An 11,946-nucleotide genomic window follows, 5' to 3' on the forward strand; every position below is an offset into this window, starting at 1 on the left:
GTACATGTTTGCTACACAGCCCTTTTTTTTAGCCCCATTTTTTAAAACTTATTTTTCCCAAACTCATTTTCAACTGTATTTTCTCCAACTAAAATAATATTGCACCTAAACCCAAAAATTTTCCTACTTTTTAACCACACCTTCTACAAAAGAATTGCTTTTTTTTACAAAATCTATTCTTAAAAAATGGGCTCGGATGTAGTACTGAATTGAACTAGACAATGTAATCAACAGGATTTTAACATCCTTTTCTTCTTTAAGTAGTCAATTTTGCCTAATCCTAATCTTCCCATAAAAAAAAGAGAGATTATTAGTAGAAAATATATGCACATCACGCAATAACAAAATTCATACATCACATATACAAATCAGTACAGTTATGATTCACTTATTCAACTCGTAAATGACATACTGATCCCAAGATCAGTTCAACCATTGAGTTTCTCTGAACAATTATCATCAGTAACCAAAAATGCAGTCACATAGACACATGCTGTTAGCAAATCTCATGCTTTACTATTGAACCTGAATTACATCTACAAATAAACATCTCTAAAGAAAAATACATACCGAGTTAGTAGAAGCGGACGTCCATGGAGAAGAGAAAGAGCCGGAACTCAAAAAAACTAAGGAAAATATATAAAAAGATGAAACCAATATAACAATTATCACGATGACGTATACCATCACGAACAATGGCTTGGAACTCACCACCTCCTTTAACTAATTACTCCAAGCCATATTTATCAATTTCTAGAAAACCCCAAAAAATGGAAAAAGTAAAGATTGGATTCTCATGTTGGATTATAACCAACTTAAGAGTGGTCCACATATCCCATATCCCACTACTTCAGCAACTGACCCAATGTTTAAAATTCACGTTTGGTAACTACCCATAATTTGAGGACGTGCAAAACCGCTCTGTGGCTTGCTTGGAAGTGGACTTGATTGTCTTTCTTGATTTTTCATATGAGACGAGCGTATTAGGCAAAGCAATTATAAAAGGCGTTGAGATCCATTTGGAAGGTCCCTAAACTCATTTTTCACGTTTAATTTGCATACACAATCTAAGCAATGAGAAAGAGGGCTTAGAAGAGCCTTAACCCGAAGTTAAACACCAACTACAAGCTTGAGTGAGTGCGTCAAGAATGGAAATAGCCGGAGGTACGTTTTTCGATCGAATTTATTCTTCATTAATCTAAATGCTATTTTGTTGATTAAAGCATGTTTAGATTGCTTAAGGAGACTTACATTTGGTATCAGAGCCTTCGTTTTGCCTCTGCCTTATTTGTTCTCAACCTGAATACTTTCTGTTGAAAAACTTGGTTTTTGATTTTGTTGTTTTTATAGAAACTGAGATTAGGAATCATTAGGAATTTGATTTTTGAGAATTTTGATATAAAATTTGCAAAATTTGGTGGTCGGAATCATAAGATATTACCGGGTTTTTCATTTTGGATTGGAACTAGGTCGAAACGACCCGGTAGGAGGTTGAAGACGACCTCTAATAATAAAAAAAATAATATAGTTAACAATCTTTTCAAACCTGTTTTGCAAAGAGAAATAGCACACATGCGGGCCCACTTGCATGAAATAAGAAGTGGAATGTTTATATTATTATTTTGGATTATTTTAATAAAGCTTTGGGCCTGCACTTGTACAAGCCGAAAGTACAAGAATGTTTAATATTATTAGTTTAATAAAATTTGGACCATTTGTTGCACTTAACATTTAATTTTGTCTGACCCATCTAGAATTCTACAGCACCATTTTGAAAACCAAATTGTAGACTTTCAACATTTTTCAATAAATAATTTAGTACAGTGGCTGATGTACGTACTTTGTGATTTTGTTTTATGTACTAAATTATTTATTTATGTTTTTTTGTATGTATAAATTTTGTGGTTTATTATGCATACATTATTAGGTTAATTAATTTTTACACATTAAAATTAATTCTAATAGAAGGCTTTTTATGAATTTAATGTGGATATTTATGTGCTTATATTATTTGTTTTTGTCATTTGTGTGAATAGTTCATTGTTTTATTCATGCAATATTAAGTTGAATAATATTGGTACATTAATGTCCGATTGTATTGCTTATGGTTTAGCAATAGTTTGAGCCTAAGAATTTAGTTAATGTTTAGTGATCCATATAGTTTTAATTAATTAGAAAATAGTCACGTATCTTTAATTAATTAAAATTATATTTTAAGGTTCATTTGGGATCACATTTGGAGAACAAACATTAATTGTGATTAATCATACTTGATATGGTAAATCTTATCCCGAGGAATTTTTATCGTATTATGTATGATTAATTAGGATAAATTTTCAAATTATATTTTTTAATTTGTCCACAGGGATTAGAAAAAGGAACATAATTTGATAGTTTTATCGTGAAGTTAAGATGAATTGTTAAACTAGAACTTTAGCCCACAGGCAAGTTTTATGTCACTAGATTCATATTTTGCATGATTTTACATTGGTAAAACATGTCATCTGTTATGTTAGCTTCAAATTTTGTAACATGACCATGAATGTTTGATTTATTGCAGCAAGTCAACCTTTTAATTTCTCTGATGTGAAATGTGATGTTCTCGAGCTGAAAAGGGACAATTATAAGGTCTAGAATGAGAGAATTCTCCTTCACTTGGGATGGATGGATATAGATTACGCCATAAAGAAGAGAAGCCCCCTACAGTAACTGCTACCAGCACTCCAGAGAAAGTTCAACTTTATGAAAAGTGGGAGCGATCTAATCGCCTCTCCGTTATGTTCATAAAAATGAAAATGTCTACTGGTGTTAGGGCTCCATCAAGCAGTATGACAAAGTCCAAGATTTACTTAAGGCCGTTGATAAACAATTCGTCACTTCAGATAAAGCGATGGCCAGCACCCTCATTATGCAGTTTTCATCCTTGAAGCTCACTGACATTAAGGGTGTGCGTAATCATATCATGCGCATAAGAGATATAGCAGCCCAACTCAAGACATTAGAAGTTGAGATGTCCGAATCATTCCTAGTTTACTATATCCTTTGCACTTTGCCTCAACTATATGGCCCATTCAAAATCTCCTACAGCACACATAAAGATAAATGGTCCATTAATGAGTTACTGACCATGTATGTTCATGAAGAGGACAGACTACTTATGGAAGAAGGTGAGAAGGAAAAGGTGTATTAGACAACTCCAGGAAAGAAGAAGAAAGATCAGCCAAGGAATAGGAGAAGGAAAAAATCCATCCTCAAAAGGACATTAAGAAGGAGATTGGGTGCTTCTTTTGCAAGAAGAAGGGACACCTTAAGAAGCAATGCTCCAAGTTCATGAAGTGGCTTGACAAAAAAGGTACTCAACTCTCATTTGTTCGTTGTGAATCTAATATGATTGATGTTAATCATAACACATGGTGGATTGATTCTGGTTCTACGATTCATGTGACTAATTCATTGCAGGACTTGCGAAACTTGCGAAAACCAGTGGGAAGTGACCATAGCCTCTATTCAGGATATAAGATGCCCTTGCATGTGGAGGCCATTGGCACGTGCAGATTGGTTTTAAATAGTGATTTCATTTTAAATTTAGAAATGACCTTTTTTATTCCCAATTTTTCTAGGAATTTGATTTCAATTTTCAGACTTCTATCAGATGGTTATTCCTTTAACTTTTCAGACTCTGGATTTAATTTATTTTATAAATCTGATGTTATTGGATGTGGTACTTTGTCTGATGGTATTTTTCTTATTAATTTGCAAAATGATGACAACCATACTACCATGTAGATTCATGAAAATATTGGTAATAAACGATGTGTTGTGAATGAAGAGTCTTCTATGTTGTGGTACCAGAGATTAGGACACATCTCCATTGATAGAATTAAAAGGTTGGTGAATGATGGGATACTTAGTACTCTTAGTACTCTAGATTTTACGGACTTTGAGACTTGTATAGACTGAATTAAAGGAAAGCAGACTAACAAGTAGAAAAAGGGTGTCAAGAGAAGCTCTGAATTATTGGAAATCATACACACAGATATTTGTAGTCCAGATATGGATGCATACCGTGATAAATACTTCATCTCTTTCATAGATGATTACTCACGATACATATATCTCTACTCGCTCAGCAGTAAAAATGAAGCACTAGATGCTTTTAAGATATTTAAAGCTAAAGTAGATAAATAATGCGGTAAACAAATTAAGATCGTGAGATTCGATAGAAGTGGAGAATACTATGGTAGATACAGTGAGAGTGGACAAGCGACTGGTCCATTTGTGAGGTTTCTTCAAGAGAATGCGATTGTTGTCCAATACAGTTTGCCTAGTTCTTCCGACCAGAATGGAGTAGGTAAGAGAAGAAATCAGACATTATTGGACATGGTGTGAAGCATGCTTGCTAACTCCAAGCTTCCACACTCCTTATGGATTGAAGCTCTTAAGTCAGCTGCGTACATATTAAATCGAGTTCCAACCAAGGCTGTCCCAAAGAAGCCTTTTGAGTTATTCAAGGGTTGGAAACCTAGTTTGCGACATGTACGCTTTTGGGGGCATCTGTCTGAAGTAAGAGTCTACAATCCATAAGAAAAGAAGTTGGACCAAAGGACCATAATGGGTATTTCATTGGATATGCCAAAAGGTCTAAGGGATACATATTTTATTGTCCATCTCATAGCATTAGGTTTTTGGAATCAAGAAATGCAAAATTTCTTGATAACGACTTGATTAGTGGGAGCTATCAATCTCTACGAATTTGTCATGAGAAAGACCATTCAGATGCTCAGAGTGCCACTTCAAGCAATGGATTGATTATTATTGTTAACAATACACCTCAAGTACAAACGCATAATGAAGGATCAGTCCACGAAGTTCCACAAACTATTGAGCCTAATCCAGTAGATGGTGAAGTTCAACAAATGCCTAAAGTTGTTGAACAGCCTGCAGAACAAAATGATCTTGCTCCTCAAAAGAATATTAATACAACATTAAGAAGATCGACTAGAGTAAGGAAATTGACGATTCCTAGTGACTATGTTGTGCATCTACAAGAGTCTGACTACAATGTTGGAGCTAAGAATGATCCTAAAATGTTTTCACAGGCCATAAGTTCTAAGGATTTGAACTTACGGTACAATGACATGAAAGATGAGATGGATTTGATGGCATCTAACAATATGTCTGGGAGCTTGTCAAGTTGCCTGATGGTGTAAAAGCCATTGGATGTAAATGGGTTTTCAAAACAAAGAAAGACTCACTAGGCAACATTGAGAGACATAAAATAAGACTCGTTGCTAAAGGATTCACTCAAAGGGGAGGAATCGATTACACAAAGACATTCTCTCTTGTATCTAAGAAAGATTCCCTTTGAGTAATTATAGCGTTGGTTTCCCATTTTGACTTAGACTTGTACCAAATGAATGTGAAAACGGTGTTCCTTAATGGTGATCTAGAGAAAAAGGATTACACAAAACAACCTGAAGAATTCTCCTCTAGTGGTGGTGAGCACCTGTCTGTGAGCTTAATAAATCCATATGTGGATTAAAACAAGCTTCCCATCAACGGTATTTGAAATTCCATGATGGCATCACTTCGTTTGGTTTTGAACAGAACGTCATGGATCATTGTATAAACCAGAAAGTCAATGGGAGCAAGATTTGTTTCCTTGTTTTATATGTGGATGATATTTTACTTCCAACCAATTGTAAGGGTTTGCTACATGAGGTGAAACAATTTCTCTCAAAGAACTTTGATATAAAGGATATGGGTCAGGTATCTTATGTCATTGGCATTAAGATCCATAGGGAAAGATCTCGAGGCATTTTAGGTTTATCTCCAGAGACCTATATTAACAAAGTTTTAGAAAAATTTCAGAAGAAAGACTGTTCACCAAGTGTAGCACCCATTGTGAAGGGTGACAGGTTTAGCCTAATTCAATGTCCCAAAAATGAGCTCGAGTAGGAACAAATGAAAAACATTCCATATACTTCATCCACTGAAAGCCTAATGTATGCTTAGGTCTGTACTAGACCTGACATTGCATTTGCTATTAGAATGCTAGGGAGATATCAGAGTAATCCAGGAGTGGACCACTGGCGAGTTGCAAAGAAAGTGATGAGGTACCTTCAGGGGACCAAAGATTACATGCTTATGTACAGACAAACTGACAATCTAGAAGTGGTTGGCTACTAGGATGCAGATTTTGCCGGCTGTGTTAATTCACGAAAATCAACATCTAGTTACATTTTCATGCTTGCTGGTAGAGCTATATCTTAGAGGAGTGCGAAGCAAACTTTGACTGCTACTTCCACTATGGAGGTCGAGTTAGTCTCTTGTTTTGAGGCTACCTCACATGGTGTATGGTTGAAGAGTTTCATGTGTGTGCTTAGAATAATTGATTCAGTTTCTAGGCCATTGAGATTATACTGTGACAACTCAGCTGCTCTGTTTATGACTAAGAACAACAAGAGTGGTAGTCGAAGAAAACACATCGATGTTAAATACTTAGCCATTAGAGAACGTGTTAAGGAGAAGTAGTGGTCATTGAGCACATTAGCACTAAGTTGATGATTGCCGATCCTTTGACTAAAGGCATTCAACCAAAGAATTTTAAGGATCATGCAGCGAGAATGGGACTTGGTTCCATGATGTAATTTTATTGTACGTACATTTAATGATTTAATGAAACTCTTATTCAGATGATGTTTTCTCATTTGTTTTGTGCACATATTTGTTATTATTTTACCTTGAGAAATATCATTATATTTGGACCTTGAATAAACATAGGGTTTATTCAATAAGTTATATGGGCTGGTGTTTAAGAAACATGATGCATTGTGATACATGGAAGATAATACTCGCTTTAGAAGACCTATCGCTATGATTCATGTATTATGTTTCTTATTATGATGAATGATGGTATTTATGGGCCAAGTGGGAGAACGTTGGATTATAACCAACTTAAGAGTGGTCCACATATCCCATATCCCACTACTTCAATAGCTGACCCAATGTTTAAAAATCACATTTGGTAACCACCCATAATCTGAGGATGTGCAAAACCGCTCTGTGATAGGCAGAGCAATTATAAAAGGCGTTGAGATCCATTCGAAAGGTCCCTAAACTCATTTTTCACGTTCAATTTGCATACACCATCTAAGCAGTGAAAAAGAGGGCTTAGAAGAGCTTTAACCCGAAATTAAACACCACCTACAAGTTTGAGTGAGTGCATCAAGAACGGTAATGGCGGGAGGTACGTTTTCGATCCAATTTATACCGCATTGATCTAAATGCTATTTTGTTGATTAAAGCATGTTTAGATTGCTTAAGAAGACTTACATCTCAATCTTTCACAACCATAAAACTTGAAAAAAAGGAGATTCTCAATTATTCACAACCATAAAACTTGAAAAAAAAATCCTTTTTTCTATTTAGCATAGATGAAAAACAAAATGGAATTTGAAAAAAAAAATCTGTTTTTCGATTGCAAGATTTCTCTAAATACATTGTGAATTAGATTTTCAAATTGTATATATTTTTGGAAATTTGTCCTACGGAGCGTAGGAATCAAGTGGGCAATAAATGTAGATGAATTTGTTGTCCTAGCTTTTGCTATGTTCACATACTGACTTTCGGAGACAACTGGCCATTTTCTTGTCAAGTTTGTACATGTTCATCCATTTTTATAAAAAAATAAAAATAAAAATATTACTATGGATAGAAATTAAGCCGTTGTTTGATTTGGATAGAAATTAGATTTTTAGTAAATCTTAATTAAAGTTAATGTAATGAAGGGTGGCAATTTGATAAATTTGTGAGTTTCATTAAATATTTGGTTAAAAATTGAAGTTAAACAAATAAGTTTTAGAAAATAGGAACCAAATTGAATAAGTAAATATACTTATAAGTATATTTTCTTTTAAATAAAATAAATTTTTTATTCGATAAAGCACGTCTAGAAAATCAAGATGAACAAAGGCACATTCTCAAAACTTATAGATTTGTGTACAAGGGCATGCCCAAGGGGGGTCCCATAAGGTCACTTGGCCCTCCAGTTTTTCCAATTTTTTTTTTTTTTTAGTTTTCGAGCTCATTATGGAATATCAATTGAAGTTGAAATATCACATTCTTAATATCATTTTGAAGTACTCACAGCCTAGCATTTCACGTCGTTAATGGTGTGTGAAATGGCCAATCGTAACAAATGTTACGACGCGTCAAAGTAGGCCGTTCCAAACTAATATTTCAAGAATTTCGATAACAAGCTAATTTTAAAAATTCTTCGACGATTATACGCTAGTCGTATCCATAAATCTTCTAAATCCTTTCAAATCTCATTTCGAGAACTATGTTATAAACATATCGAATGATCTAAATGAATATCGAAAATAGTTAAACGTATGTCAGACATGTATGCTAAAAATAGACGTATCACCCCTCTTTTTTTGGAAAAAAATCAATTATTTTATTAATGTTTATCATTATTATTATTTTTATTCTTTTTATAACCATGGGTGTTTGGGAAAGCTTACGCGCACCTCGACTAATTCCACGGGGCCCTGAATTAATGTTTATTATTTTTGCGCGACAAATTTCTCAATTTAATTTACATCATTTTATTGTGAAATTTTATATTTGGTATGACGTCAATTTTTTTTTTTTTTTTTTGGACATAACAATTCTTGACAAAATTTTTATTACTTCATAAGGGTTATAAATCGTTATATTACTTTTCATCTTAATTATTTTTAAATCTGAAAAAAATCTATATAAAAAAAATTCAATCATTTTTAGGAATTTTTTTTTATTATTGTTACCTTTTCCTCTGATCAATAAATTTTATTTTTATTTTCAAATGACATCAAAAATTTTATTGGGAAATTTATTAGATTATTTTAAAAAATTAATTTATTAAAAGGAAAAAGTAAGAATAATAATAAAAATCCTAAAAAAGTTCGATTTTTTTATATGTATAAAAAAATTTTTGATGTAAAAATAATCAAAATGAAAAAGTAGTATATCAGTTTATAACCCATATAAAGTAATAAAAAAATTTCCTCACTTTTTTTAAAAGTTTGATTGTGATCTTAATGTAAAATGTCTGCGTCTGCCCCTCTTTGTGTATTGTAGATTTGTGTCTCATCTTAAGCCTTACCATGGAAATATGTCAACATATCTTATTATAGTTATGCAAACCAATATGTTGACAGATATTTTTTATTTACACTTTAATATCTTAAAAAGTTCAAGTTGATTATTGGACTTGATGATGCAAGGTAGCAAGACAGCATTATCCCTCATTGAAACAGAGTCAAAGTTCAAGGTAGATATATTCTTACTTATTTTAAAGGAAAATTCATATACAAGAGATTAAGTATAGGGCATTTCAAAAATAAGAAAACAAGTATCATAATTCACCAATTAGATATTGGCCTAAAAATGAATACTAATATTAATTTATTTAAAAATGGAAAACAATCCCGCACGATTAGCATGAGTTACCGTACCCAGCAGGATTCTCCAAAAAAAGAAGAAGTCATCTTTCCAACTGATTCCAGTGACCAGAAGATATGAAAATATGTTCAATTTACTGTCGACTCGTGAAATGACGGTAAAAGTGAATTTTGGTCACAAATTACAGTCGCTGGGTCGCATTACGTCAGATTAAAACAGGAGTCCCTCGAATAGTCCCTAATATGTTACTTCAACCTGTAATTCAGAAAGTTTACATTCATCAGGTGTGTAATTACGATTTATTGATTGTAATTTATCATTTATTCATACTACACAAGCATCGATCGATGAAAATGTGGTTTATGACGGAATTGTGATCATGAATATCGTAGTGTTGTTCGAAAGTGTTGTGACCGTTACGAAAAATATGTGACGATCTATTCATAGGATGTGACCTCATGCAATCGGTACGCATGGGTGTTTATGTCTCGAAATGTGTGACGTGTGACATACTGCATCTGTGACATGTGATATTAATGCTCTTGTTTGAATCTAATCATATACGATCTACACTTCGTTACCGTGACTGATTATTGCATGTAATTGTGATTTAATACGCACATGTGACCTGCATGTATTCAATATGTGATCATGATATTCAAGATATGACATGCGTTTGTTGGGACCTGTGATCATTTAACAGAACTGTGACTCACATGCAATTAGATGTGACCAATATACAAAGACTTGTGGCCATTCTTCAACGGCATGTGACCAATATGCAATGACCTGTAACAAATATGTTATGACTTGTGATCACTCGCAAAAAAATCGGGAAAACAAAAATATATGACTTGCATGTATTCGATATGTGACAATGATACTTGAGATTTGACATGTGTTTATTGTGACCTTGGATCATTTAACAGAATTTTGACCCATGTGTAATCAGATGTGACTGTATTGGATATTTGACTGATTATGTTTTTGTTCATTTTGCAGAAATGGGGTTCATTCCCGTATGTTTGTTGAATGGATCACAAATGTCACTGGTGTTTATTGATCTTAGTTGCGGGATTTAAGGCTCGTCGACACAATTATGAAAGAGTTTAGCTTCGACCCTGTAAAAGTTATTGTGATAATGAAGTATGTCTTGAATAGTGATCTGTCTCGATTAACAATCAAGAGTGACGATAATGTGTTGTTGTAAATGGTTTTGAAGGATATGAATCGTGACCTGACAAATATCCAATTCACATCGAGGTCACAACCGTAGATAGCCAAATATAACCTATTGTGCTATCAATTGATGTTCAATTGAATGAACATGGTTTTCATTAACAGATATGTCATCAGATATATGTAGAGCAATAGTGGATCCATTTAGTGACAAGTTTGAACATGAGGTCACAGTTGTGGTGGTGGCAGATGCTAGGGAGGTAGAGAAAAAAAGAGTTTTTCGTAACAATGAGATTATGAAATTGAGTTTGTCGTTTTATGCAATCCAAAATATGTTTGAGTACGTGGTTGTTCGGTCCGATAAGAAAGACTATCTCGTGAGATGTTCACGTGATGAGTGTAATTGGACATTGATAAGTGTGTTTTTACACACTTATTTAGTTCACAAACATAACTTAAACATGAACAAAGTAGTTGAATTGTGACTTACTCTCATTAAATTCATACAATGTAGGTGTTTCTATGGAAAAGATGAAATTCAGAAGAAAAGAGCCGAAAAAGGACCAAAACGGAACAAAGCGATAGTTCGGGGACCAAAGGTACAAATATTGGAAAGTTGAGCTAAAGTGCAGAACAAGAATGAAAATATGCCAAGTATGAGATTGAAGATGATACAAGACGATCAGAGGAAGAAAGAAGTAACATTGGACTAAATTGAAGAAAATTGAAAGATGAAGGACTAAATTGCAATTAATCAAAAGATGAGCCGAGCAAGTGATCAAGGAATTGATTGACCCAATCATCAATTAGGAGTCAATATTTGATAATGGAACAAAGGAAATAAAGAAAAGAGATCAAGAAAAGAGAAAACGGAGTTCAGGGACCAAGATAGCAAGGTTGTAAAGTTACAACCTTACGGCCGCATGTAACTATACCATGCGGCCGCACATGAGGAGGCAAGGATATTATTGAGGCAAACCACTTGAACCATGCGGTCGCATGGTTTAACACCATGCGGCCGCATGGCTTTGAAATCCGAACAAAATTCTGAACTTTCGTTTTTAATTGAAACTCTTTCGGGTCTCCATGAGGACATGATATAAAAGCCAAAATTCATCAGAAATAGGGTAGAACATCCAGGGAGAAGAAAAGTATAACTTTTGGAGGCAAGGAACACGAACTTGAAGCCGATTTCACAAGAATTCAAGCGGGTTTTCAAGGTTTTATTCAAGATTTCAAGAGTTTTCATACGGGTGCTATTCTTTCTATTTATTAATTTCCTTTTTTTTTCCTGTAATTATGAATATTATAGGCTAG

The sequence above is a fragment of the Olea europaea genome, chromosome 4 (assembly GCF_002742605.1).
Source record: "Olea europaea var. sylvestris chromosome 4, O_europaea_v1, whole genome shotgun sequence".
NCBI classification, from domain to species: domain Eukaryota; kingdom Viridiplantae; phylum Streptophyta; class Magnoliopsida; order Lamiales; family Oleaceae; genus Olea; species Olea europaea.